Raw genomic sequence first — 27,367 nt, 5'->3', positions numbered from 1 at the left:
CGGAGCGGGCGATGTCCCTGGCCCTCGAAAAGGGGCTCACGGTGGGCGGGACGTTCCTGCCGGTGGACCTTCTCGAGGCCACCGCGCAGAGGGTCATCGTGTCAAACGTCCCGCCCTTTGTTCCCGCTGAGCTCCTCCTCCCTCACCGACACCAACTGGGGGAGGTAAGGTCGGGGATCAACCCCATACCGCTCGGCCTCAGAGAGAACAGCCTGCGCCACGTGTTCTCCTTCCGCCGCCAGCTATTTGTCCGGCTGGCACGGGAGGACACGACGGAAGGGCATTTTAATGTGATGCACGAGGGGACTGCCTACCGCGTCTTCTGGACGTCGGACGGCGTGCGGTGCCATGCCTGTAGGGAGGTGGGGCATGTTCGTAAGAACTGCCCCGCCTCCAAGACCGCCAAACCACCGAAGACGGCCAAGGCTGGCGCCGACGCCACCCCTCCCCCTAGTTGCGTCCGCGTGCCGGGAGCTGTAGGTGCGCGGGCATCGTCGGGGGCCTTTGTTTTCAGGGCCTCCAGCGGGGGGGAGGGAGAGCGTCCGACCGGAAAGAAGGCGCGGAACAAGGCGAAACATCTAGAGGCGGGTCCCCTCAGTGCGCCAGAAAGTTTGACCACCGCGCTCGGCCCAACCCAGTCACCGGCGAGCGCATGGTGCCCTGAGCCCATGCCCGAGCCCTTAAACAACACCACAGAGGGGCTTGGGCACGGGCAAGAAAAGGAAAAGGGGGGGTGGAGCGGGAGGCCTCGGCAGACATGGGGGTCTCCCTACCTCAGCGCACCCCCAGCAACAAAAGGAGGCGCCGCTCCGTTGAGACGGAGAGGGAACAACATCCCCCCGCGGAGGATTCGGTGCCCGCCGCGTGTCCCGCGTCCCCCACCAGCGCCCCCAAGCAGCGCCGTAGGCGGGAGGAGTCTGTCCCCGGGGAGGGTGAGACAGTCGAGGCTGCCCAGCCTCTGCCTCCCGGGGATGGCGTGGAAGATCTGCCTGTCGTGGGGGGCGTGGGGATCGCGGAGGAATGCATTGCCGCCGGGCCGGGCGTCCCGGGGACTGAGGCGGGCGGGGCCGAAAAGGCCGAACCTGAGCCCACCCAGCCAATACCCAACTTCCCCCGGGAGTCGCTCGACCGGCCGAAACCGAAATTAAGAATTTTAATGAAACTGTACATGCTGGGCTGGGGGGTGGCAGCGGGGAGGGGGAGGAACACCCACCCTCGCCTCTTACTTTGGAGCTGGGGCACTTGGAGAGCCTGGGGATTTCCTATGGCCGGGTCTCTCCTTGTTCCCCGGTTCCTGGGGCGGAGGGGGAACCCCTTCCCCTGTCACTTCCCGACCCAGCACCATTTTTAAAAGAGCCCAGTGGGGACTCCTCTGCCGACGATCCTGGGGGTGGGATCTGGGCAGAGCCAGGGCCGGTTGGAGCGGCCGGGTCATTTGCCGTACCTTGTGCGGTCGATGGGCCGGCTGCTGGCGGCCACCTCCCGGAGGAGGACGGGGACTCGGTGGGGGACGCGGGTGAAGAACTAGAGAACACCGCCAGGGAGGCGGAGGATCTGCTCGCGGCCGCCGCCGAGACCATCCTCATTCCTGCAAAGGAACTCCGGGACTTTTTGGCCCAGAGCCGGGGTCGCTGCGACCAAGCCCGACTGGCCCTGGAAAAATGGTCCGAGCCAGAGCTGATCAAGGGGTCCGTCCGCGCCGCCGCTAAAACCTTGGCCGCGGGCGGGCCCTTGACAAAGGCGCAACACCTTGAGCTGCGTGAGCTCGAGGGACTCCTCGCTGGGCTGCGGAGGGAGTGGAGTTCAACAAAAGACTCCGCTCCCTCCCCCACAATAGGTTAAGGTAGAGGTTGCACTATGCTCTCGTCATGAAGATAACCATAGCCAGCCTCAACATCAACGGCGGCAGAGGGGCACGCCGTAGATTTGACACTTTTTCGCTCCTGCGGGAGGGGAAATATGCGGTGTGCTTCCTGCAAGAAACCCACACCGTTCCGGGAGACGAAGCCACGTGGCTCCTGGAATGGCAAGGAGAGGTCCGCATGAGCCACCTCACCGCCATTTCTAGTGGGGTGGCCATCTTGCTGGGCCCGCATTTTCAGCCGGAGATCTTGGGGGTCGAGGAGCCCGTGCCTGGCCGCTTGCTGCACGTAACGGTTCGCCTGGGGGACGTGCCGCTCCATCTCGTGAACGTGTACGCCCCTCAGCCCGGCCCGCAGCAAACGCGCTTCTTTGAAGAAGTGTCCGCTCTTCTTGGCTCCGTTGATGTCGGCGACTGCATTGTCCTCGGGGGGGATTTTAACTGCACCCTCGAGGCGAGGGACCGCTCTGGTGCCCCGCAGTGCATGACGGCGATGGAGAAGTTGAGGGACCTGGTCGGGTCCTTCGACTTGGTGGACGTCTGGCGAAATCTCCACCCCGACTCCAGCGCCTTTACTTGGGTGAGGCCTGGTGTAGGATGGTCCAGAGTCGACCGCCTTTACGTGTCTTGGGCGTACGTTTCCTGCGTCCCGGCGGCCTCCATGCGGCCGGTGCCGTGTTCGGACCACCACCTGGTGTGGGCGGAGCTCGCTTCGCTCCGCGCGAGGACGGGGTCCGCGTACTGGCACTTTAACAACCGGCTGCTGGAGGACGTGCGGTTCCAGAACTCGTTCCGTCGATTCTGGTCCGACTGGAGAAGGAAGCAGGTGGGCTTCCCCTCCTTGAGGCTATGGTGGGACGTGGGCAAGGCTCACGTCCGCGTCTTCTGTCAAGAGTATGCGAGGGGGTCGACCAAGAGGTGGGCGGCCAGGGTCAGGCGGCTAGAAAAAGAGGTGCTCGACCTCGAGTCCCGTCTTGGTCAAGTCGTCGAGGACCCGTCCCTGCGGACGGTGTACGAAGCGAAGAAGGCCGCGCTGAAGGACCTGCAGCTCGTCGGGTCCCGAGGCGCGTTCGTGAGGTCGCGGATCCGGTTCCTGCGGGATCTAGACCGCGGCTCCCCCTTCTTCTACTCGCTGGAAAAAAGGCAGAGTGTCCGTAAGCAGCTCTTGACACTGCTGGCCGACGACAGCTCTCTCGTCTCGGATCCGGAGGGCGTCAACAACAGGGCCCGTGAATATTACGGGGCTCTGTTCTTTCCGGATCCGTCCAGCGAGGAAGCGCGTAGAGTTTTGTGGGAGGACCTGCCGAAGGTCAGCCCGGAGGGCGCCGAAGATTTGGAAGCTCCACTAAGCCTGGCGGAGCTGACCGGTGCCCTCGACCGGCTCTCGAGGGAAAAATCCGTGGAGTTCCACAGGGCGTTCTGGGACGTCCTGCGGGGCGACTACGCGCGGGTCCTGGGGGAAAGTCTGGCAACCGGGGAGATGCCCCTCTCTTGGCGCAGGGCAGTCATCGTCCTGCTGCCTAAGAAGGGCGATCTCCGCCTCCTTAAGAACTGGCGCCCGGTCTCCCTCCTCAACACGGACTACAAAATCTTTGCCAGGGCGATGTCTGCTCGCCTTGGTGCCGTGCTGGACCACATGATCCACCCCGACCAGTCCTACACGGTCCCGGGCCGGACAATCCACGACAACATCCATCTGGTCCGGGACCTCGTCCATCATTCCCAGGAGGCTGGTCTGTCGGTCGCCTTCTTATCTCTCGACCAAGAGAAGGCGTTCGACAGGGTGGATCACGACTATCTGCTCGGATCTCTGCACGCTTTCGGGTTCGGGACGCATTTCGTCGCCCGGATCCGACTTTTGTACGCCGCCGCGGAGTGTCTGATTAAGGTTAACGGGTCCTTGACGGCGCCCCTTCGCTTTAGGAGAGGGATGCGCCAGGGATGCCCCATGTCCGGCCAGTTATATGTCATCTGCGTGGAGCCTTTCCTGCGCCTCTTGCGGACGAGGTTGACGGGACTGGCTCTGCAAGGGCCGGGAGTGGAGGTCGTCCTCTCGGCTTACGCCGATGACGTGCTCCTCGCGGTAGAGGATCCCGCTGACCTGCGGAGGATGCGTGAGTGCCAAGAGATTTACTCGGCCGCATCCTCCGCCAGAATCAACTGGGAAAAATGTTCCGGACTCCTGGTCGGTCAGTGGCGGGTGGACTCCCTGCCGGAGGAGCTCAGGCCTTTTGCGTGGAGCACAACCCATCTCCTCTATCTGGGAGTCTACCTTAGCCCCGACGAGGGAGCCTGGCCGGCGAACTGGCAGGAGCTGGAGGCCAAGGTCGCCACTCGCCTTGGGCGCTGGACAGGACTGCTCCGAGTGCTGTCCTACAGGGGTCGAGCGCTAGTCATAAACCAGCTGGTGGCCGCAATGTTGTGGTACCGGCTGGTCACTTTGACCCCTCCCCCTGCGTTTGTCGCCAAGATACAGAAGAAGCTGGTGGACTTCTTCTGGAACAACAGGAAGCACTGGGTCTCTGCCGCGGTCTTGAGTCTCCCGCTTGAGGAGGGCGGTCAGTCGTTGGTGTGCGTCAGCGCCCAGCTCGCGACTTTCCGTCTTCAGACCCTGCAGAGATACCTTTACGTCGAGCCCCCTCCTAGGTGGTGTGCTCTGGCCAGCAGCGCGACCTCAATTACGACACGCAGCTCCTGTTTGTGAACTTGGGTGGTGTCAGGACCGCCCTCCGGGAGCTGCCTGTCTTTTACAAGGAACTCATCAGGGTCTGGAACAAAGTCTCCACCAAGCGCAGCTCTCCACCGGCTGGAGTGGCGGCCGTCCTGCAGGAGCCGCGGCTCGGGAATCCGTATCTCCACGACCGAGGTTTTATGTGGCGGTCGGAAGAGAGGGCTGTGGCTGGTGAGGTGACCAGGGTCAGGGACCTGCTCGATGGCGGAGGAGCGGGCTGGATGGCGCCAGGCATGCTGGCGCGGCGCCTAAATTCAGCCGACGTCCGCCGCGCGGCCGATGCCATCGAGTCGCTAAAAACAGCTCTGGGCCCTGACTCCGTTAGGTGCATCGAGGTGGCTCAAGCACGTGGGGAGATCCCGTCCGAACTGACCCCCGTCCGGACGGAATTCCTCATCGGCGCCAAACCCCGGAACCTCCCTCGGGGGCCGGCGCCTCACAACTTGAGCCGCCTCGGTGAAATCCCCTCCGTGCCTTTCAGTTCCGCACGGAGGGGTTTCCTGTACGGGCTGCTCCTGCACACTCTCAACTTTGCCATCCTCGCCTGCCGTCCGGACACGCCATGGCATACCATCTTGCCGTCCGGAGGAGGCGGGGGTCCCCGATGGAGGGCACTCTACGCAGGGGTCCTCCCACTATTCATCGGGGACTTGGCCTGGAGGGTGGTGCACGGAGCAGTGCCGTGCAACAAATTTTTAAGCCGGTTCACGGACTCCCAGGCCGCCTGCAATTTCTGCGGTCTGGAGGAGTCCGTGTTCCATGTTTTTATTGAGTGCACGAGGTTGCAGCCTCTGTTTCATTATCTGAAGGGGCTGCTCCTGAAATTCTGGCTGCACTTCAGTCCCACTCTCCTGATCTTTGGGCACCCTGTGCGGAGGGGAACGGGTAGGTCCGAGGGCCTCCTCGTAGGACTGCTCCTGGGCACGGCCAAGGGTGCCATCAGCCGGTCCAGGCAGCGGGCGGTCGAGTGGGTCATTCAACCTGACTGCCTGCCTCTCTTCTGCTCTTACATCCGGTGCAGGGTGTCCTTGGAGATGGAGCACGCGGTGTCCACCGGTACGCTCGCGGCCTTCCGCGAGAGGTGGGCACCGGAGGGACTGGAGTGCATCATCACGCCCGGCAACCAAATTTTAATTTGATTTTACGTTTTAAAGTTTAATTTGTTTTAATTGCCGGTGCTTTTAGTGTCCCCCTCCCCTTTTATAGGGGGCACTTGGAAAAATGTGATTTTAGCGCCCAAAAAAAAAACCCCCAAAAAAGAAAAACACAAAAAAAAAGAAAAGAAAAGGGCCTTGTAAATGTCTGCTGTGTCATCCAGGGCGGGTGGCACGGTTTAATGTTTTTTGTTTTACAGATAAACTCCAAAAAGAGTTTCATTTTAATTTTACTTCATGTTTTTAAGTTAATTTGTTTTAATTGCCGATGCTTTTAGTGTACCTCTCCCCTTTTGTGGGGGGCACTTGGAAAAAAAAATTCGATTCTTTGCCAAAAAAAAAAGGCATTGTAAATGTTGGTGTTTCCCCCAGATCGGGGGGCACGGTTTAATGTTTTTCTGTTAACTCCTAAAAGAGTTTCATGCACAAGGACCCCCAGGTCCCTCTGCACCGCAGTATGTTGTAAATTCTCCCCATTCAAATAATATTCCCTTTTACTGTTTTTTTTTTGCAAGGTGGATGACCTCACATTTTCTAACATTGTATTCTATCTGCCAAACCTTAGCCCATTCGCTTAACCGAACTGAATCGCTTTGCAGGCTCTCTGTGTCGTCTACAAAACCGCTTTCCCACTAATCTTTGTGTCATCTGCAAATTTTGTTACACTACACTCTTTCTCCTCTTCCAGGTCATCTATGTATATTGTAAACAGTTGTGGTCCCAGCACCGATCCCTGTGGCTCACCACTAACCACCGATTTCCAACCCGAAAAGGACCCATTTATCCCGACTCTCTGCTTTCTGTTAGCCAGCCAATTCTCTATCCATGCTAATACATTTTGTCTGACTCTGCGTACCTTTATTTACTGCAGTAACCTTTATAGTGTGGCACCTTATCAAATGTCTTTTGGAAATCTAAATATACTACATCCATCGGAATACGTCTATCCACCATGCTCGTTATATCCCCATCGGAGACTATGTGATGACCCCGGGCCGGCAACAGACCATGTGATGACCCCGGGCCCAGGAGGACATGTGATGACATTGTGCCCGGCAGACCATGTGATGACCCTGGGCCGGCAGGAGACAATGTAATGACCTTGGGCCAAGGAGACCATATGATGACCCTCGGCCCAGGAGACCATGTGATGACCCTGGGCCAGGAGATCATGTGATGACCCCGGGTGCAGGAGATCATGTGATGACCCTGCGCCAGCCGGATACTATGTGATGGCCCCAGGCCAGGTGATGATTACTGGCGGGCAGGAGACCATGTGATGACCCCGGGCCTGGAGACCATGTGATGGCACTGCACCGGCAGGAGACCATGTGATGACGCCGCGGTGGCAGGAGACCATGCGTTGATCCTATGCCAGCAGGAGACCATGTGATAACCCTGGGCCAGGAGGCAATATCAAGACACTGGTCCAGCAGGAGACCATATGATAACTTTGGGCACACTAGACCATGTGATGATTCTGGGCCCAGTAGACCATGTGATGAACCCAGGCCCAAGAGACTATGTGATGACCCCGGGCCCAGGAGACCATGTGATGATCCTGGGCCAGGAGACCATGTGATGACCCCGGGCCCAGGAGGTCATGTGATGACCCTCTGCCCAGGAGACCATGTGATGACACCGGGTCCAGGAGACCATGTGATGACCCCGGGCCCAGGAGATCATGTGATGAATCTTGGCCAGACGGAGACCATATGTTGGCCCCGGGCCAGGTGATCATCTCATGTGATGACCACTTGGTCCTGTGCCCATGCCGAGGTGACCATGTGATGACCCCGGGCCAGGAGACCATGTGATGACACTGCACTGGCAGGACACCATGTGATTTCCCAGGGCTGGCAGTAGACCATGCGTTCACCCTGTGCTGGCAGGAAACTATGTGATGAGCCTGAACCAGGAGACCATATCATGATTCCGGTCCAGCAGGAAACTATGTGATAACCTTGGGCACACGAGACCGTATGATGATTCTGGGCCCAGTAGACCATGTGATGACCTCGGGCCCAAGAGTCTATGTGATGACCCTCGGCCCAGGAGACCATGTGACGACCCTTGGCCGGAAGGAAACCATGTGATGACCGCGGGCCCAGGAGACCATGTGATGACCCTGGGCCAGGAGACGACGTGATGACCCAGGGCCCAGTAGAACATGTGATGACCTTGTGCCTAGGAGACCATGTGATGACCCTGGGCCCAGGAGACCATGTGATGACCTTGGCCGGAAGGAAGCCATGTGATGACCCCGGGCTCAGGAGACTATGTTTTGGCCACTGGCCGGCAGGAGACCATGTGATGAGCCTGGGCCCGGAGACCATATAATGTCTCCAGTCCAGCAGGAAACCATGTGATATCCTTGGGCACAGGAGACCATATGATGATTCTGGGCCCAATAGACCATGTGATGACCATTGGCCGGAAGAAAACCATGTGATGACCCCGTGCCCAGAAAACCATGTGATGACCCTGGGCCAGGAGACCATGTGATGACCCCGGGCCCAGGAGACCATGTGATGAACCTGTGCCCAGGAGACCATAAGAACATAATAACATAAGAATTAGGGACAGGTGTAGGCCATCTAGCCCCTCGAGCCCGCTCCGCCATTCATCAAGATCATAGCTGATCTGGCCGTGGACTCAGCTCCACTTACCCTCCCGCTCCCCGTAACCCTTAATTCCCTTATTGGTTAAAAATCTATCTATCTGTGATTTGAATACATACAATGAGCTAGCCTCAACTGCTTCATTGGGCAGATAATTCCACAGATTCACAACCCTCTGGGAGAAGAAATTCCTTCTCAACTCGGTTTAAAATTGGCTCTTCCGTGTTTTGAGGCTGTGCCCCCTAATTCTAGTCTCCCCGACCAGTGGAAACAACCTCTCTGCCTCTATCTTGTCTATCCCTTTCATTATGTTAAATGTTTCTCCAAGATCACCCCTCATCATTCTGAACTCCAACGAGTAAAGATCCAGTCTACTCAATCTATCATCATAAGGTAACCCCCTCATCTCCGGAATCAGCCTAGTGAATCATCTCTGTATCCCCTCCAAAGCTAGAATATTATTCCTGAAGTAAGGTGACCAAAACTGCACGCAGTACTCCACATGCGGCCTCACCAATACCCTGTACAGTTGCAGCAGGACCTCCCTGCTTTTGTACTCCATCCCTCTCGCAATGAAGGCCAACATTCCATTCACCTTCCAAATTATCTGCTGCACTTTTAAGAATTCATATATACGGACCCCCAGGTCCCTCTGCACCGCAGCATGCTGTAATTTCTCCCCATTCAAATAATATTCCCTTTGACTGTTGTTTTTTTGCAAGGTGGATGACCTCACATTTTCCGACATTGTATTTTATCTGCCAAAACTTAGCCCATTCGCTTAACTGAACTAAATCGCTTTGCACGCTCTCTGTGTCGTCTACACAACCCGCTTTCCCACTAATCTTTGTGTCATCTGCATATTTTGTTACACTAACTCTGTCCCCTCTTCCAGGTCATCTATGTATATTGTAAACAGTTCTGGTCCCAGCACCGATCCCTGTAGCACACCACTAACCACCAATTTTCAACCCGAAACGGACCCATTTATCCCGACTCTCTGCTTTCTGTTAGCCAGCCAATTCTCTATCCATGCTAATACATTTCATCTGACTCCGCGTACCTTTATCTACTGCAGTAACCTTTTGTGTTGCACCTTATCGAATGCCTTTTGGAAGTCGAAATACACCACATCCATCTGTACACGTCTATCCACCATGCTCGTTATATCCCCATAGCAGACTATGTGATGACCCCGGGCCGACAAAAGACCATGTGATGACCCCGGGCCCAGGAGGCCATGTGATGACCTTGTGCCCGGGAGACCATGTGATGACCTGGGCCGGCAGGAGACCATGTGATGACCTTGGGCCAAGGAGTCCATATGATGACCCTCGGCCCCGGAGATCATGCGATGACCCTTTGCCCAGGAGACCACGTGATGTCCCTGGATCCAGGAGACCATATGAGGACCCTCGGCTGGCAGGTGACGTTGTGATGACACTGGACCCATGTGATGATTCCTGCCTGGCAGGAGACCATGTGATGGCCCTGGGCCAGCCGGAGACCATGTGATGGCCCTGTGCCCAGCTGATGATCCCTGGCGGGCAGGAGATCATGTGATGACCCCGGGCCCAGGAGATCATGTGATGACCCTGGGCCAGCCAGAGACTATGAGATGGCCCCGGGCCAGGTGATGATTAGTGGCGGGCAGGAGACCATGTGATGACCCCGGGCCAGGAGACCATGTGATGGCACTGCACCGGCAGGAGACCATGTGATGACCCCGGGCCAGGAGACCATGTGATGGCACTGCACCGGCAGGAGACCGTGTGATGACCCTGGGCCAGGAGGCAATATCAAGACACCGGTCCAGCAGGAGACCATATGATAACCTTGGGCACAGTAGACCATGTGATGAACCCAGGCCCAAGAGACTATGTGATGACGCCAAGCCCAGGAGACCATGTGATGATGCTGGGGCAGGAGACCATGGGATGACCCCGGGCCCAGGAGATCGTGTGATGACCCTCTGCCCAGGAGACCATGTGATGACCCCGGACCCAGGAGACCATGTGATGACCCCGGGCCCAGGAGATCATGTGATGAATCTTGGCCAGACGGAGACCATATGATGGCCCCAGGCCAGGAGATCATCTCATGTGATGACCACGTGGCCCTGTGCCCATGCCGAGGAGACCATGTGATGACCCCGGACCAGGAGACCATGTGATGACACTGCACTGGCAGGAGACCATGTGATTACCCCGGGCTGGCAGTAGACTATGCGTTGACCCTGTGCTGGCAGGAGACTATGTGATGAGCCTGAGCCAGGAGACCATATGCTGACTTCGGTCCAACAGGAAACTATTTGATAACCTTGGGCACACAAGACGATATGATGATTCTGGGCCCAGTAGACCACGTGATGACCCAGGGCCAGTAGACCATGTGATGACCCTGTGCCCAGACCATGTGATGACCCTGGGCCCAGGAGACCATGTGATGGCACTGCACCGGCAGGAGACCGTGTGATGACCCTGGGCCAGGAGGCAATATCAAGACACCGGTCCAGCAGGAGACCATATGATAACCTTGGGCACAGTAGACCATGTGATGAACCCAGGCCCAAGAGACTATGTGATGACGCCAAGCCCAGGAGACCATGTGATGATGCTGGGGCAGGAGACCATGGGATGACCCCGGGCCCAGGAGATCGTGTGATGACCCTCTGCCCAGGAGACCATGTGATGACCCCGGACCCAGGAGACCATGTGATGACCCCGGGCCCAGGAGATCATGTGATGAATCTTGGCCAGACGGAGACCATATGATGGCCCCAGGCCAGGAAATCATCTCATGTGATGACCACGTGGCCCTGTGCCCATGCCGAGGAGACCATGTGATGACCCCGGACCAGGAGACCATGTGATGACACTGCACTGGCAGGAGACCATGTGATTACCCCGGGCTGGCAGTAGACTATGCGTTGACCCTGTGCTGGCAGGAGACTATGTGATGAGCCTGAGCCAGGAGACCATATGCTGACTTCGGTCCAACAGGAAACTATTTGATAACCTTGGGCACACAAGACGATATGATGATTCTGGGCCCAGTAGACCACGTGATGACCCAGGGCCAGTAGACCATGTGATGACCCTGTGCCCAGACCATGTGATGACCCTGGGCCCAGGAGACCATGTGATGACACTTGGCCGCAAGGATACCATGTGTTGACCCCGGGCCCAGGAGACTATGTTATGGCCACGGACCGGCAGGAGGCCATGTTATGAGCCCGGGCCTATGAGACCATATGATGACCTTGTGCCCAGGATACCATGTGATGTCCCTCGGCCAGGAGACTATTTGATGACCCTGGGCCCAGGAGACCATGTGATGAACTTGGGCACAGGAGACCATGTATTGACTCTGAGCCCAGGGGACCATGTGATGACCCTGGGCCCAGGAGACCATGTGATGAACCAGGGCCCAGGAGACCATGTGATGACCCTGGGCCAGCCGGAGAACATGTGATGGTCCTGTGCCCAGGTGATGATCCCTGGCGGGCAGGAGACTATGTGACGACCCCGGGCCAGCAGATCATGAGATGAACCTGCGCCAGCCGGAGACTATGTGATGGCCCCGGGCCAGGTGATTATCAGTGGCGAGCAGGAGACCATGTGATGACCCCGTCTAGGAGACCATGTGATGGCACTGAACCGGCAGGAGACCATGTGATGACCTCGGGCCTGCAGAGACCATGCGTTGATCCTGTGCTGGGAAGAGACCATGTGATGACCCTGGCCCAGGTTACCATATGATGAATCCTGGCCGACAGGAGACCGTGTGATAACCCTGGGCACAGGAGACCATGTGATGACTCAGTGCCCAGAAGACCATGTGATGAGCCCTTGCCCAAAAGGCGATGTGATAACCCTGGGGCCAGAAGACTATGTGAAGAACCTTGGCCGGAATGAAACTATGTGATGACCCTGGACCCAGGAGACCATGTGATAACCCTGGATCGAGGAGACCATGTGATGAACCTGCGCCCAGGAAACCATGTGATGACCATGGGCCAGGAGACCATGTGATGAACCTGGGCCCAGGAGACCATGTGATGGCCCTGGGCCTACGAGGCCATGAGATAATCCTGGGCCCAGGAGACCATGTGATGACCCTTGGCCAGATGAAAACCATTTAATGAACCTGGGCCCAGGAGATTATGTGATGGCCATGGGCCGGCAGGAGACCATGTGATGAGCCGGGGCACAAGAGACCATATGATGACCTTGTGCCCAGGAGACCATGTGATGACCCTGGGCCAGGAGACCATGTGAAGAACCTGGGCCCAGGAGACCATGTGATGAACTTGACCCAGGCGACCATGTATTGACCCGAGGCCCAGACGACCATGTGATGACCCTGGGCCCAGGAGACCATGTGATGACCCTGGGCTAGCCGGAGAACATGTGATGGTCCTGTGCCCAGGTGATGATCCCTGGCGGGCAGGAGACTATGTGACGACTCCGGGCCAGCAGATCATGAGATGAACCTGGGACAGCCGGAGACTATGTGATGGCCCCGGGCCAGGTGATTATCAGTGGCGAGCAGGAGACCATGTGATGACCCCGGGCCAGGAGACCATGTGATGGCACTGCACCGGCAGGAGACCATGTGATGACCTCGGGCCTGCAGAGACCATGCGTTGATCCTGTGCTGGGAAGAGACCATGTGATGACCCTGGCCCAGGTTACCATATGATGAATCCTGGCCGACAGGAGACCATGTGATAACCCTGGGCACAGGAGACCATGTGATGACTCAGTGCCCAGAAGACCATGTGATGAGCCCTTGCCCAAAAGGCGATGTGATAACCCTGGGGCCAGAAGACCATGTGAAGAACCTTGGCCGGAATGAAACTATGTGATGACCCTGGACCCAGGAGACCATGTGATAACCCTGGATCCAGGAGACCATGTGATGAACCTGCGCCCAGGAAACCATGTGATGACCATGGGCCAGGAGACCATGTGATGAACCTGGGCCCAGGAGACCATGTGATGGCCCTGGGCCTACGAGGCCATGAGATAATCCTGGGCCCAGGAGACCATGTGATGACCCTTGGCCAGATGAAAACCATTTAATGAACCTGGGCCCAGGAGATTATGTGATGGCCATGGGCCGGCAGGAGACCATGTGATGAGCCGGGGCACAAGAGACCATATGATGACCTTGTGCCCAGGAGACCATGTGATGACCCTGGGCCAGGAGACCATGTGAAGAACCTGGGCCCAGGAGACCTTGTGATGAACTTGACCCAGGCGACCATGTATTGACCCTGGGCCCAGACGACCATGTGATGACCCTGGACCCAGGAGACCATGTGATGACCCTGGGCTAGCCGGAGAACATGTGATGGACCTGTGCCCAGGTGATGATCCCTGGCGGGCAGGAGACTATGTGACGACTCCGGGCCAGCAGATCATGAGATGAACCTGGGACAGCCGGAGACTATGTGATGGCCCCGGGCCAGGTGATTATCAGTGGCGAGCAGGAGACCATGTGATGACCCCGGGCCAGGAGACCATGTGATGGCACTGCACCGGCAGGAGACCATGTGATGACCTCGGGCCTGCAGAGACCATGCGTTGATCCTGTGCTGGGAAGAGACCATGTGATGACCCTGGCCCAGGTTACCATATGATGAATCCTGGCCGACAGGAGACCATGTGATAACCCTGGGCACAGGAGCCAATGTGATGACTCAGTGCCCAGAAGACCATGTGATGAACCCTTGCCCAAAAGGCGATGTGATAACCCTGGGGCCAGAAGACCATGTGAAGAACCTTGGCCGGAATGAAACTATGTGATGACCCTGGACCCAGGAGACCATGTGATAACCCTGGATCCAGGAGACCATGTGATGAACCTGCGCCCAGGAAACCATGTGATGACCATGGGCCAGGAGACCATGTGATGAACCAGGGCTAGGAGACCATGTGATGGCACTGCACCGGCAGGAGACCATGTGATGACCTCGGGCCTGCAGAGACCATGCGTTGATCCTGTGCTGGGAAGAGACCATGTGATGACCCTGGCCCAGGTTACCATATGATGAATCCTGGCCGACAGGAGACCGTGTGATAACCCTGGGCACAGGAGACCATGTGATGACTCAGTGCCCAGAAGACCATGTGATGAGCCCTTGCCCAAAAGGCGATGTGATAACCCTGGGGCCAGAAGACTATGTGAAGAACCTTGGCCGGAATGAAACTATGTGATGACCCTGGACCCAGGAGACCATGTGATAACCCTGGATCCAGGAGACCATGTGATGAACCTGCGCCCAGGAAACCATGTGATAACCATGGGCCAGGAGACCATGTGATGAACCTGGGCCCAGGAGACCATGTGATGGCCCTGGGCCTACGAGGCCATGAGATAATCCTGGGCCCAGGAGACCATGTGATGACCCTTGGCCAGATGAAAACCATTTAATGAACCTGGGCCCAGGAGATTATGTGATGGCCATGGGCCGGCAGGAGACCATGTGATGAGCCGGGGCACAAGAGACCATATGATGACCTTGTGCCCAGGAGACCATGTGATGACCCTGGGCCAGGAGACCATGTGAAGAACCTGGGCCCAGGAGACCATGTGATGAACTTGACCCAGGCGACCATGTATTGACCCTGGGCCCAGACGACCATGTGATGACCCTGGGCCCAGGAGACCATGTGATGACCCTCGGCTAGCCGGAGAACATGTGATGGTCCTGTGCCCAGGTGATGATCCCTGGCGGGCAGGAGACTATGTGACGACTCCGGGCCAGCAGATCATGAGATGAACCTGGGACAGCCGGAGACTATGTGATGGCCCCGGGCCAGGTGATTATCAGTGGCGAGCAGGAGACCATGTGATGACCCCGGGCCAGGAGACCATGTGATGGCACTGCACCGGCAGGAGACCATGTGATGACATCGGGCCTGCAGAGACCATGCATTGATCCTGTGCTGGGAAGAGACCATGTGATGACCCTGGCCCAGGTTACCATATGATGAATCCTGGCCGACAGGAGACCATGTGATAACCCTGGGCACAGGAGACCATGTGATGACTCAGTGCCCAGAAGACCATGTGATGAACCCTTGCCCAAAAGGCGATATGATAACCCTGGGGCCAGAAGACCATGTGAAGAACCTTGGCCGGAATGAAACTATGTGATGACCCTGGACCCAGGAGACCATGTGATAACCCTGGATCCAGGAGACCATGGGCTAGCCAAACTGGAAGCAATACGGTGGAGGAGGATTTCCTGGAGTGCATAAGGGATGGTTTTCTAGACCAATATGTTGAGGAACCAACTAGGGGGGAGGCCATCTTAGACTGGGTGTTGTGTAATGAGAGAGGATTAATTAGCAATCTCATTGTGCGAGGCCCCTTGGGGAAGAGTGACCATAATATGGTGGAATTCTGCATTAGGATGGAGAATGAAACAGTAATTTCAGAGACCATGGTCCAGAACTTAAAGAAGGGTAACTTTGAAGGTATGAGGCGAGAATTGGCTAGGATAGATTGGCGAATGATACTTAGGGGGTTGACTGTGGATGGGCAATGGCAGACATTTAGAGACCGCATGGATGAAGTACAACAATTGTACATTCCTGTCTGGCGTAAAAATAAAAAGGGGAAGGTGGCTCAACCGTGGCTATCTAGGGAAATCAGGGATAGTATTAAAGCCAAGGAAGTGGCATACAAATTGGCCAGAAATAGCAGCGAACCTGGGGACTGGGCGAAATTTAGAACTCAGCAGAGGAGGACAAAGGGTTTGATTAGGACAGGGAAAATGGAGTACGAGAAGAAGCTTGCAGGGAACATTAAGGCGGATTGCAAAAGTTTCTATAGGTATGTAAAGAGAAAAAGGTTGGTGAAGACAAACGTAGGTCCACTGCAGTCAGAATCAGGGGAAGTCATAACGGGGAACAAAGAAATGGCGGACCAATTGAACAAGTACTTTGGTTCGGTATTCACTAAGGAGGATACAAACAACCTTCCGGATATAAAAGGGGTCAGAGGGTCTAGTAAGGAGGGGGAACTGAGGGAAATCTTTATTAGTCGGGAAATTGTTTTGGGGAAATTGATGGGATTGAAGGCCGATAAATCCCCAGGGCCTGATGGATTGCATCCTAGAGTACTTAAGGAGGTGGCCTTGGAAATAGCGGATGCATTGACAGTCATTTTCCAACATTCCATTGACTCTGGATCAGTTCCTATGGAGTGGAGGGTAGCCAATGTAACCCCACTTTTTAAAAAAGGAGGGAGAGAGAAAACAGGGAATTATAGACCGGTCAGCCTGACCTCAGTAGTGGGTAAAATGATGGAATCAATTATCAAGGATGTCATAGCAGTGCATCTGGAAAATGGTGACATGATAGGTCCAAGTCAGCATGGATTTGTGAAAGGGAAATCATGCTTGACAAATCTTCTGGAATTTTTTGAGGATGTTTCCAGTAAAGTGGACAAAGGAGAACCAGTTGATGTGGTATATTTGGACTTTCAGAAGGCTTTCGACAAGGTCCCACACAAGAGATTAATGTGCAAAGTTAAAGCACATGGGATTGGGGGTAGTGTGCTGATGTGGATTGAGAACTGGTTGTCAGACAGGAAGCAAAGAGTAGGAGTAAACGGGTACTTTTCAGAATGGCAGACAGTGACTAGTGGAGTGCCGCAAGGTTCTGTGCTGGGGCCCCAGCTGTTTACATTGTACATTAATGATTTAGACGAGGGGATTAAATGCAGTATCTCCAAATTTGCAGATGATACTAAGTTGGGTGGCAGTGTGAGCTGCGAGGAGGATGCTATTAGGCTGCAGAGTGACTTGGATAGGTTAGGTGAGTGGGCAAATGCATGGCAGATGAAGTATAATGTGGATAAATGTGAGGTTATCCACTTTGGTGGTAAAAACAGAGAGACAGACTATTATCTGAATGGTGACAGATTAGGAAAAGGGAAGGTGCAACGAGACCTGGGTGTCATGGTACATCAGTCATTGAAGGTTGGCATGCAGGTACAGCAGGCGGTTAAGAAAGCAAATGGCATGTTGGCCTTCATAGCGAGGGGATTTGAATACAGGGGCAGGGAGGTGTTGCTACAGTTGTACAGGGCCTTGGTGAGGCCACACCTGGAGTATTGTGTACAGTTTTGGTCTCCTAACTTGAGGAAGGACATTCTTGCTATTGAGGGAGTGCAGCGAAGGTTCACCAGACTGATTCCCGGGATGGCGGGACTGACCTATCAAGAAAGATTGGATCAACTGGGCTTGTATTCACTGGAGTTCAGAAGAATGAGAGGGGATCTCATAGAAACGTTTAAAATTCTGACGGGTTTAGACAGGTTAGACGCAGAAAGAATGTTCCCAATGTTGGGGAAGTCCAGAACCAGGGGTCACAGTCTGAGGATAAGGGGTAAGCCATTTAGGACCGAGATGAGGAGAAACTTCTTCACCCAGAGAGTGGTGAACCTGTGGAATTCTCTACCACAGAAAGTAGTTGAGGCCAATTCACTAAATATATTCAAAAGGGAGTTAGATGAAGTCCTTACTACTCGGGGGATCAAGGGTTATGGCGAGAAAGCAGGAAGGGGGTACTGAAGTTTCATGTTCAGCCATGAACTCATTGAATGGCGGTGCAGGCTAGAAGGGCTGAATGGCCTACTCCTGCACCTATTTTCTATGTCTATGTTTCTATGTTTCTATGAACCTGCGCCCAGGAAACCATGTGATGACCATGGGCCAGGAGACCATGTGATGAACCTGGGCCCAGGAGACCATATGATGGCCCTGGGCTAGCCGGAGAACATGTGATGGTCCTGTGCCCAGGTGATGATCTCTGGCGGGCAGGAGACTATTTGACGACCCCGGGCCAGCAGATCATGAGATGAACCTGGGACAGCCGGAGACTATGTGATGGCCCCGGGCCAGGTGATTATCAGTGGCGAGCAGGAGACCATGTGATGACCCCGGGCCAGGAGACCATGTGATGACCCTGGGCCAGGAGACCATGTGATGACCCTGGGTCCAGGAGACCATGTGATGACCCTGGGCCAGGAGACCATGTGATGACCCTGGGTCCAGGAGACCATGTGATGAACCTGTGCCCAGGAGACCATGTGATGACCCTGGGCTAGGGGACCATAAGAACATAATTATATAAGAATTAGGAACATCTAGCCCCTTGAACCTGGTCCGCCATTCAACAAGATCATGGCTGAACTGGCCGTGGACTCAGCTCCACTTACCTGCCCGCTCCCGTAACCCTTAATTCCCTTATTGGTTAAAAATCTATCTATCTGTGATTTGAATTCATACAATGAGCTAGCCTCAACTGCTTCCTTGGGCAGATAATTCCACAGTTTCACAACCCTCTGGGAGAAGAAATTCCTTCTCAACTCGGTTTTAAATTGGCTCCCCTATATTTTGAGGCTGTGCGCCCTATTTCTAGTCTCCCCGACCAAAGGGAACAACCTCTCTGTCTCTATCTTGTCTATCCCTTTCATTATTTTAAATGTTTCTGCAAAATCACCCCTCATCATTCTGAACTCGAACGATTAAGACCCAGTCTACTCAATCTATCATCATAAGGTAACCGCCTCATCTCTGGAATCAGCCTAGTGAATCGTCTCTGTACCCCCTCCAAAGCTAGTATATTATTCCTTAAGTAAGGTGAACAAAACTGCACGCAGTACTCCAGGTGCGGCCTCACCAATACCCGGTACAGTCGCAGCAGGACCTCCCTGCTTTTGTACTCCATCCCTCTCGCAATGAAGGCCAACATTCCATTCGCCTTCCTGATTACCTGCTGCACCTGCAAACTAACTTTTTTTGGGATTCATGCACAAGGAGTTTCATTATCTAAAGGGGCTGCTCCTGAAATTCTGGCCGCACTTCAGTCCCACTCTCCTGATCTTTGGGCACCCTGTGCGGAGGGGAGCGGGTAGGTCCGAGGGCCTCCTCGTAGGACTGCTCCTGGGCACGGCCAAGGGTGCCAATAGCCGGTCCAGGCAGCGGGCGGTCGAGGGGGTCGTTCAACCTGACTGCCTGCCTCTCTTCCGCTCTTACATCCGGTCCAGGGTGTCCTTGGAGATGGAGCACGCGGTGTCCACCGGTACGCTCGCGGCCTTCCGCGAGAGGTGGGCACCGGAGGGACTGGAGTGCATCATCACGCCCGGCAACCAAATTTTAATTTGATTTTACGTTTTAAAGTTTAATTTGTTTTAATTGCCGGTGCTTTTAGTGTCCCCCTCCCCTTTTATAGGGGGCACTGGAAAAAATTTGATTTTAGCGCCCAAAAAAAAACCCCCAAAAAAAGAAAAACACAAATAAAAACCACAAAAAAGAAAAAAAGGGCCTTGTAAATGTCTGCTGTGTCATCCAGGGCGGGTGGCACGGTTTAATGTTTTATGTTTTACAGGTAAACTCCAAAAGAGTTTCATGCACAAGAACCCCCAGGCCCCTCTGCACCGCAGTATGTTGTAATTTCGCCCCAATCAAATAATATTCCCTTTTACTGTTTTTTTTTGCAAGGTGGATGACCTCACATTTTCCGACATTGTATATTCTATCTGCCAAACCTTAGCCCATTCGCTTAACCGAACTAAATCTCTTTGCAGCCTCTCTGTGTCGTCTACACAACCCGCTTTCCCACTAATCTTTGTGTCATCTGCAAATTTTGTTATACTACACTCTGTCCCCTCTTCCAGGTCATCTATGTATATTGTAAACAGTTGTGGTCCCAGCACCGATCCCTGTGGCACACCACGAACCACCGATTTCCAACCCGAAAAGGACCTATTTATCCTGACTCTCTGCTTTCTGTTAGCCAGTCAATTCTCTATCCATGCTAATACATTTCGTCTGACTCTGCGTACCTTTATCTACTGCAGTACCCTTTTGTGTGGCACCTTATCGAATGCCTTTTGGAAATCTAAATACAGCACATCCATCGGTACACGTCTATCCACCATGCTCGTTATGTCCCCATAGGTGACTATGTGATGACCCCGGGCCGGCAACAGACCATGTGATGACCCCGGCCCCAGGAGGCCATGTGATGACCTTGTGCCCGGGAGACCATGTGATGACCCTGGGCCGGCAGGAGACCATGCGATCACCCTTGGCCCAGTAGACCATGTGATGACCCTGGGTCCAGGAGACCATGTGAGGACCCTCGGCTGGCAGGTGACGATGTGTTGACACTGGGCCCATGTGATGATCCCTGCCTGGCAGGAGACCATGTGATGATCCCTGGCCAGGTGACCATGTGATGAATCTGGGCCCAAGTGACCAAGTGATGACCCTGGATCCAGGACTCCATGTGATGACCTGGGCCAGGAGATCATCTGATGACCCTTGGCCCAGGAGACCATGAAATGACACCGGCCCCAGGAGATCATGTGATGGCCCTGTGCCCAGGTGATGATCCCTGGGCCAGGAGACCATGTGATGGCCCTGGGCCAGCCGGAGACCATGTGATGGCCCTGTTCCCAGGTGATGATCCCTGGCGGGCAGGAGACTATGTGATGACCCCAGGCTAGGAGACAGTGTGAAGAACCTAGGCCCAGTAGACAATGTGATGAACTTGGGCCAGGAGACCATTTGATGACCCCGGGACCAGGAGATCATGTGATGACCCTGGGCCAGCCAGAGACTATGTGATGGCCCCGGGCCAGGTGATGATTAGTGGCGGGCAGGAGACCATGTGATGACCCCGGGCCAGGAGACCATGTGATGGCACTGCACTGGCTGGAGACCATGTGATGACCCCGCGCTGGCAGGAGACCATGCGTTGACCCTATGCCGGCAGGAGACCATGTGATGACACTGGCCCAGGAGGCACTATCAAGACACCGGTCTGGCAGAAGACCATATGATAACCTTGGGCACAGTAGACCACGTGATGATTCTGGGCCCAGTAGACCATGTGATGAACCCGGGCCCAGGAGACCATGTGATGATCCTGGGCCAGGAGATCATGTGATGACCCCGGGCCCAGGAGATCATGTGATGAAACTGCACTGGCAGGAGACCATGTAATTACCCCGGGCTGGCAGTAGACCATGCGTTGACCCTGTGCTGGTAGGAGACTATTTGATGAGCCTGAGCCAGGAGACCATATGATGACTCCGGTCCAGCAGGAAACTATGTGATAACCTTGGGCACACGACACCATATGATGATTTTCGGCCCAGTAGACCATGTGATGACCCCGGGCCCAAGAAACAATGTGATGAACCTAGGCCCAGGAGACCATGTGACAACCCTTGGCCGGAAGGAAACCATGTGATGACCGCGGGCCCAGGAGACCATGTGATGACCCTGGGCCAGGAGACCACGTGATGACCCAGGGCCCAGTAGACCATGTGATGACCCTGTGCCCCAGAAACCATGTGATGACACTGGTCCGAGGAAACCATGTGATGACCCTGGGCCCAGGAGACCAAGTGATGAACCTGGGCCCAGGAGACCATGTGATGACCCTGGGCCCAGGAGACCATGTGATGACCCTTGGCTGGAAGGAAACCATGTGATGACTCCGCGCCCAGGAGTGTATGTGATGACTCCGGCCGGCAACAGTCGATGTGATGACCCCTGGCCCAGCAGACCATGTCATGACCTTGTGCCCGTGAGACCATGTGATGACCTGGGCCAGGAGACCATATGATGACCCTGGGTCCCAGAGACAATGCGATGACTCTGGGCTCGTGAGACCATGTGATAATCATTGGCCGGATGGAAACCATGTGATGACCCCGGGCCCAGGAGACCATGTGATGACCTTGTGCCCAGGAGACCATGTGATGACCCTGGGTCAGGAGACCGTTTAATGACGCTGGGCCGGTAGGAGACCATGTGAAAACCCTGGGCTCGCAGGTGATCATGTAATAACACTGCGCCCTGGAGACCATGTGATGACCCTGGGCCCAGGATACCATGTGATGACCCTGGGACCAGGAGACTATGTGATGAACCTTGGGCGGAAGGAAACCATGTGATGACCCCGGGCACAGGAGACTATGTAATGGCCCCGGGCCTGCAGGAGACCATGTGATGATCCCGGACCCAGGAGACTATGAGATGACCCTTGGCCCAGGAGATCATGTGATGACCCTTGGCCGGAAGGAAACCATGTGATGACCACGGGCCCAAGAGACTATGTGATGATCCCGGGCCGGCAACAGACTATGTGATGACCCCGGGCCCTGCAGATCATGTGATGACCTTGTGCCCAGGAGACCATGTGATGACCCTGTGACAGGAGACCATGTGATGAACCAGGGCCGGCAGGAGACCATGTGATGACCTTGGGCCAAGGAGCCCATATAATGACCGTGGGCCCCGACCATGCGTTGACCCTGGGCCAGGAGATGATATGATGACGCGGGCCGGCAACAGACTATGTGATGACCCTAGGCCCTGCAGACCATGTGATGACCTTGTGCCCAGATGACCATGTGATGACGCTGGGACAGGACACCATGTGATGAACCAGTGCCGGCAGGAGACCATGTGATGACCTTGGGCAAAGGAGACAATATAATGACCCTGGGCCCCGGAGACCATGCGATGACCCTGGGTCCAGGAGGCCATGTGATGATCCCGGGCTGGAAGGAGACCATGTGATGACCCCGGGCCCAGGAGACCATGTGATGACATTGTACCCACGGCATCATATGATGACCCTGGGTCAGGAGACCATATGATGACCCTGGGCCCAGAAGACCATGTGATGACCTTGGGCAAAGGAGACCATGTGAGGGCGCTGGGCTCGCAGGTGACCCTGTGATGACTCTGCGCCCAGGAGACATGTGATGACCCTAGGCCCAGGAGACCATGTGATGACCCTGTGCCCAGGAGACCAATTGATGACCATTGGCCGGAATGAAACCATGTGATGACCTCGGACCCAGGAGACTATATGCTGGCCCCGATTCGGCAGGAGACCATGTGATGACCCCAAGCCCAGGAGACTATGTGAACTCCTTGTGCCCAGGAGACCATGTGATGACCCCGGGCCGGAAAGAGATCATGTGATGACCCCGGGCCCAGGAGACCATGTGATACCCTGTGCCCAGGAGACCAATTGATGACCCTTGGCCGGAAGGAAACCATGTGATGACCCAGGTCCCAAGAGACTATGTGATGGCCCCGGGTCGGCAGGAGTCCATGTGATGACCCTAGGCCCAGAAGACTATGTGAACTCCTTGTAACCAGGAGACCGTGTGATGACCCTGGGCCGGCAGAAGACCTTATGATGACCTTGGGCAAAGGAGACCATGTGAGGGCGCTGGGCTCGCAGGTGACCCTGTGATGACTCTGCACCCAGGAGACCATGTGATGACCCGAGGCCCAGCAGACCATGTGATGACCCTGTGCCCAGCAGACAATGTGATGAACCAGTGCCGGCAGTAGAACATGTGATGACATTGGGCCAAGGAGACCATATGATGACCCTGTGCCCCGGAGACCATGCGATGACCCTGGGCCCAGGAGACCATGTGATGATCCTTGGTCAGAAGGAAACCATGTGACCACCCCGGGCCCAGGAGACTATATGATGACCCCGGGCTGGCAGGAGACCATATGATGACCCCGGGCCCAGGAGACCATGTGATGACCTTGTGCCCAGGAGACCATGTGATGACCCTGGGTCAGGAGACCGTGTGATGACTCTGGGCCGGCAGGAGACGATGTGATGACCTTGGGCAAAGGAGACCATATGATGACCCTGTGCCCCGGAGACCATGCGATGAACCTGGGCCCAGGAGACCATGTGATGATCCTTGGCTGGAAGGAAACCATGTGACCACCCCGGGCCCAGGAGACTATATGATGACCCCGGGATGGCAGGAGACCATATGATGACCCCGGGCCCAGGAGACCATGTGATGACCTTGTGCCCAGGAGACCATGTGATGACCCTGGGTCAGGAGACCGTGTGATGACCCTGGGCCGGCAGGGGACCATGTGATGACCTTGGGCAAAGAAGACCATATGATGACCCTGTGCCCCGGAGACCATGCGATGACCCTGGGCCCAGGAGACCATGTGATGATCCTTGGCCGGAAGGAAACCATGTGACCACCCCGGGCCCAGGAGACTATATGATGACCCCGGGCTGGCAGAAAACGATATGACGATCCCGGGCCCAGGAGACCATGTGATGACCTTGTGCCCAGGAGACCATGTGATGACCCTGGGTCAGGAGACCGTGTGATGACCCTGGGCCGGCAGGAGACCATGTGATGACCTTGGGCAAAGGAGACCATATGGTGACCCTGGCGCCAGGAGACCATGTGATAACCTGGGGCTCAGGACAACATGTGAGGATCCTGGGTTCGCAGGAGACCATGTGATGACCGTTAGCCGGAAGGAAACCATGTGATGACCCCGGGCCCAGGACACTATGTGATGGCACCGGGCCGGCAGGAGACCATGGGATGACCCCGGACCCAGAAGAATGTGAACTCCTTTTGCCAAGGAAACCATGTGATGACACTGGGCCAGGAGACCATGTGTTGATCCTGGGCGAGCATGAGACCATATGATGACCCTGGACCCCGGAAACCATGTGATGAGCCAGGGCCCAGGAGACCATGTGATGACCCTGGGCTAGGAGACCATGTGATGACCCAGGGCTCCGAAAACCATGTGAAGACACTGGGACCAGGAGACCATGTGAGGAACCTGCGCCAGGAGACCATGTGATGACCCTGAGACCAGGAGAGCATGTAATGACCCTTGGCCAGAAGGAAACCATGTGATGACCCCCGGCGCATGAGACTATGTAATGGCCCTGGGCCGGCAGGAGTCCATGTGATGAACCAGGACGCAGGAGACGATGAGATGACCTCGGGCCCAGCAGACCATGTGATGACCTTGTGCCCGGGAGACCATGTGATGACCTGGGACAGGAGACCATGTGATGAACCAGGGCCAGCAGGAGACCATGTGATGACCTTGGGCAAAGGAGACCATATGGTGACCCTGTGCCCCGGAGACCATGCGATGAACCTGGGCCCAGGAGACCATGTGATGATCCTTGGCCGGAAGGAAACCATGTGACCACCCCGGGCCCAGGAGACTATATGATGACCCCGGGCTGGCAGGAGACCACATGATGACCCCGGGCCCAGGAGACCATGTGATGACCTTGTGCCCAGGAGACCATGTGATGATCCTGGGTCAGGAGACCATGTGATGACCCTGGGCCGGCAGGAGACCATGTGATGACCTTAGGCCAAGGAGACCATATGATGACCCTGGGCCCAGGAGACCATGTGATGACCTTGTGCCCAGGAGACCATGTGATGATCCCGGGCCCAGGAGACGATGTGATGACCCCGGCCAGGCAGGAGACCATGTGATGACCCCGGGCCCAGCAGACCATGTGATGACCTTGTGACTGGGAGACCATGTGATGACCTGAGACAGGAGACCATGTGATGAACCAGGGCAAGCAGGAGACCATGTGATGATCTTAGGCCAAGGAGACTATATGGTGACCCTGGGCCCAGGAGACCATGTGATGACCCCGGGCCGGCAGGAGATCATGTGATAACCCCGGGCCGGCAGGAGATCATGTGATGACCTTGTGCCCAGGAGACCATGTGATGACCCTGGGTCATTAGACCGTGTGATGAAGCTGGGACGGCAGGAGACCATGTGATGACCCTGGGCTCAGGAGACCATGTGAGGACCCTGAGCTAGCAGGTGACCATTTGATAACACTGCCCAGGAGACCATGTGATGACCCTGAGCCCAGGATACCATGTGATGACCCTGGGCCCAGGATACCATGTGATGAACCTTGGCCGGAAGCAAACCATGTGAAGACCCCGGGGCAGGAGACTATGTAATGCCCCGGGCCGGCAGGAGACCATGCGATGACCCCGGGCTCAAAGAGACTGTGTGATGACCCTTGGCCCAGGAGACCAAGTGATGACCCTTGGCCGGAAGGAAACTATGTGATGACCCCGGGCCCAGGAGACTATGTGATGACCCCGGGCCCAGCAGACCATGTGATGACCTTGTGCCCGGGAGACCATGTGATGACCCTGGGCCAGGAGACCATGTAATGAACCAGGGCCGGCAGGAGAACATGTGATGACCTTGGGCCAAAGACACCATGTGATGGCCCAAGGCACTGGAGACCATGCGATGATCCTGGGACCAGGAGACCATGTGATGACACTTGGCCGGAAGGAAACCATGTGATGAGCCCGGGCCCAGGAGACTATGCGATGACCCCGGGCTGGCAGGGAGACCATGTGATAACCCCGGGCCCAGGAGAACATGTGATGACCCTGGGCCCAGGAGACCATGTGTTGATCCTGGGCGAGCATGAGACCATATGATGACCCTGGGCCCCGGAAACCATGTGATGAGCGACCCTGGGCTAGGAGACCATGTGATGACCCAGGGCTCCGAAAACCATGTGAAGACACTGGGCCCAGGAGACCATGTGAGGAACCTGCGCCAGGCGACCATGTGATGACCCTGGGACCAGGAGAGCATGTGATGACCCTTGGCCAGAAGGAAACCATGTGATGACCCCGGGCGCATGAGACTATGTAATGGCCCTGGGCCAGCAGGAGTCCATGTAATGACCCAGGACCCAGGAGACGATGAGATGACCCTTGGCCCAGGAGACCATGTGATGACCCTTGGCCGGAAGGAAACCATGTGATGACCCCGGGCCCAAGAGACTATGTGATGACCCCGGCCCGGCAACAGCCCATGTGATGACCCCGGGCCCAGCAGACCATGTGATGACCTTGTGCCCGGGAGACCATGTGATGACCTGGGACAGGAGACTATGTGATGAACCAGGGCGAGCAGGAGACCATGTGATGACCTTAGGCCAAGGAGACCATATGATGACCCTGGGCCCCGGAGACCATGCGATGACCTGGGGTCCAGGAGACCATGTGATGATCCTTGGCAGGAATGAAACCATGTGATGACCCCAGGCCCAGGAGACGATGTGATGCCCCCGGCAAG

Source organism: Pristiophorus japonicus, chromosome 15 (genome assembly GCF_044704955.1).
Source record: "Pristiophorus japonicus isolate sPriJap1 chromosome 15, sPriJap1.hap1, whole genome shotgun sequence".
NCBI classification, from domain to species: domain Eukaryota; kingdom Metazoa; phylum Chordata; class Chondrichthyes; family Pristiophoridae; genus Pristiophorus; species Pristiophorus japonicus.
Note: the sequence above shows the minus strand (reverse complement) of the source record.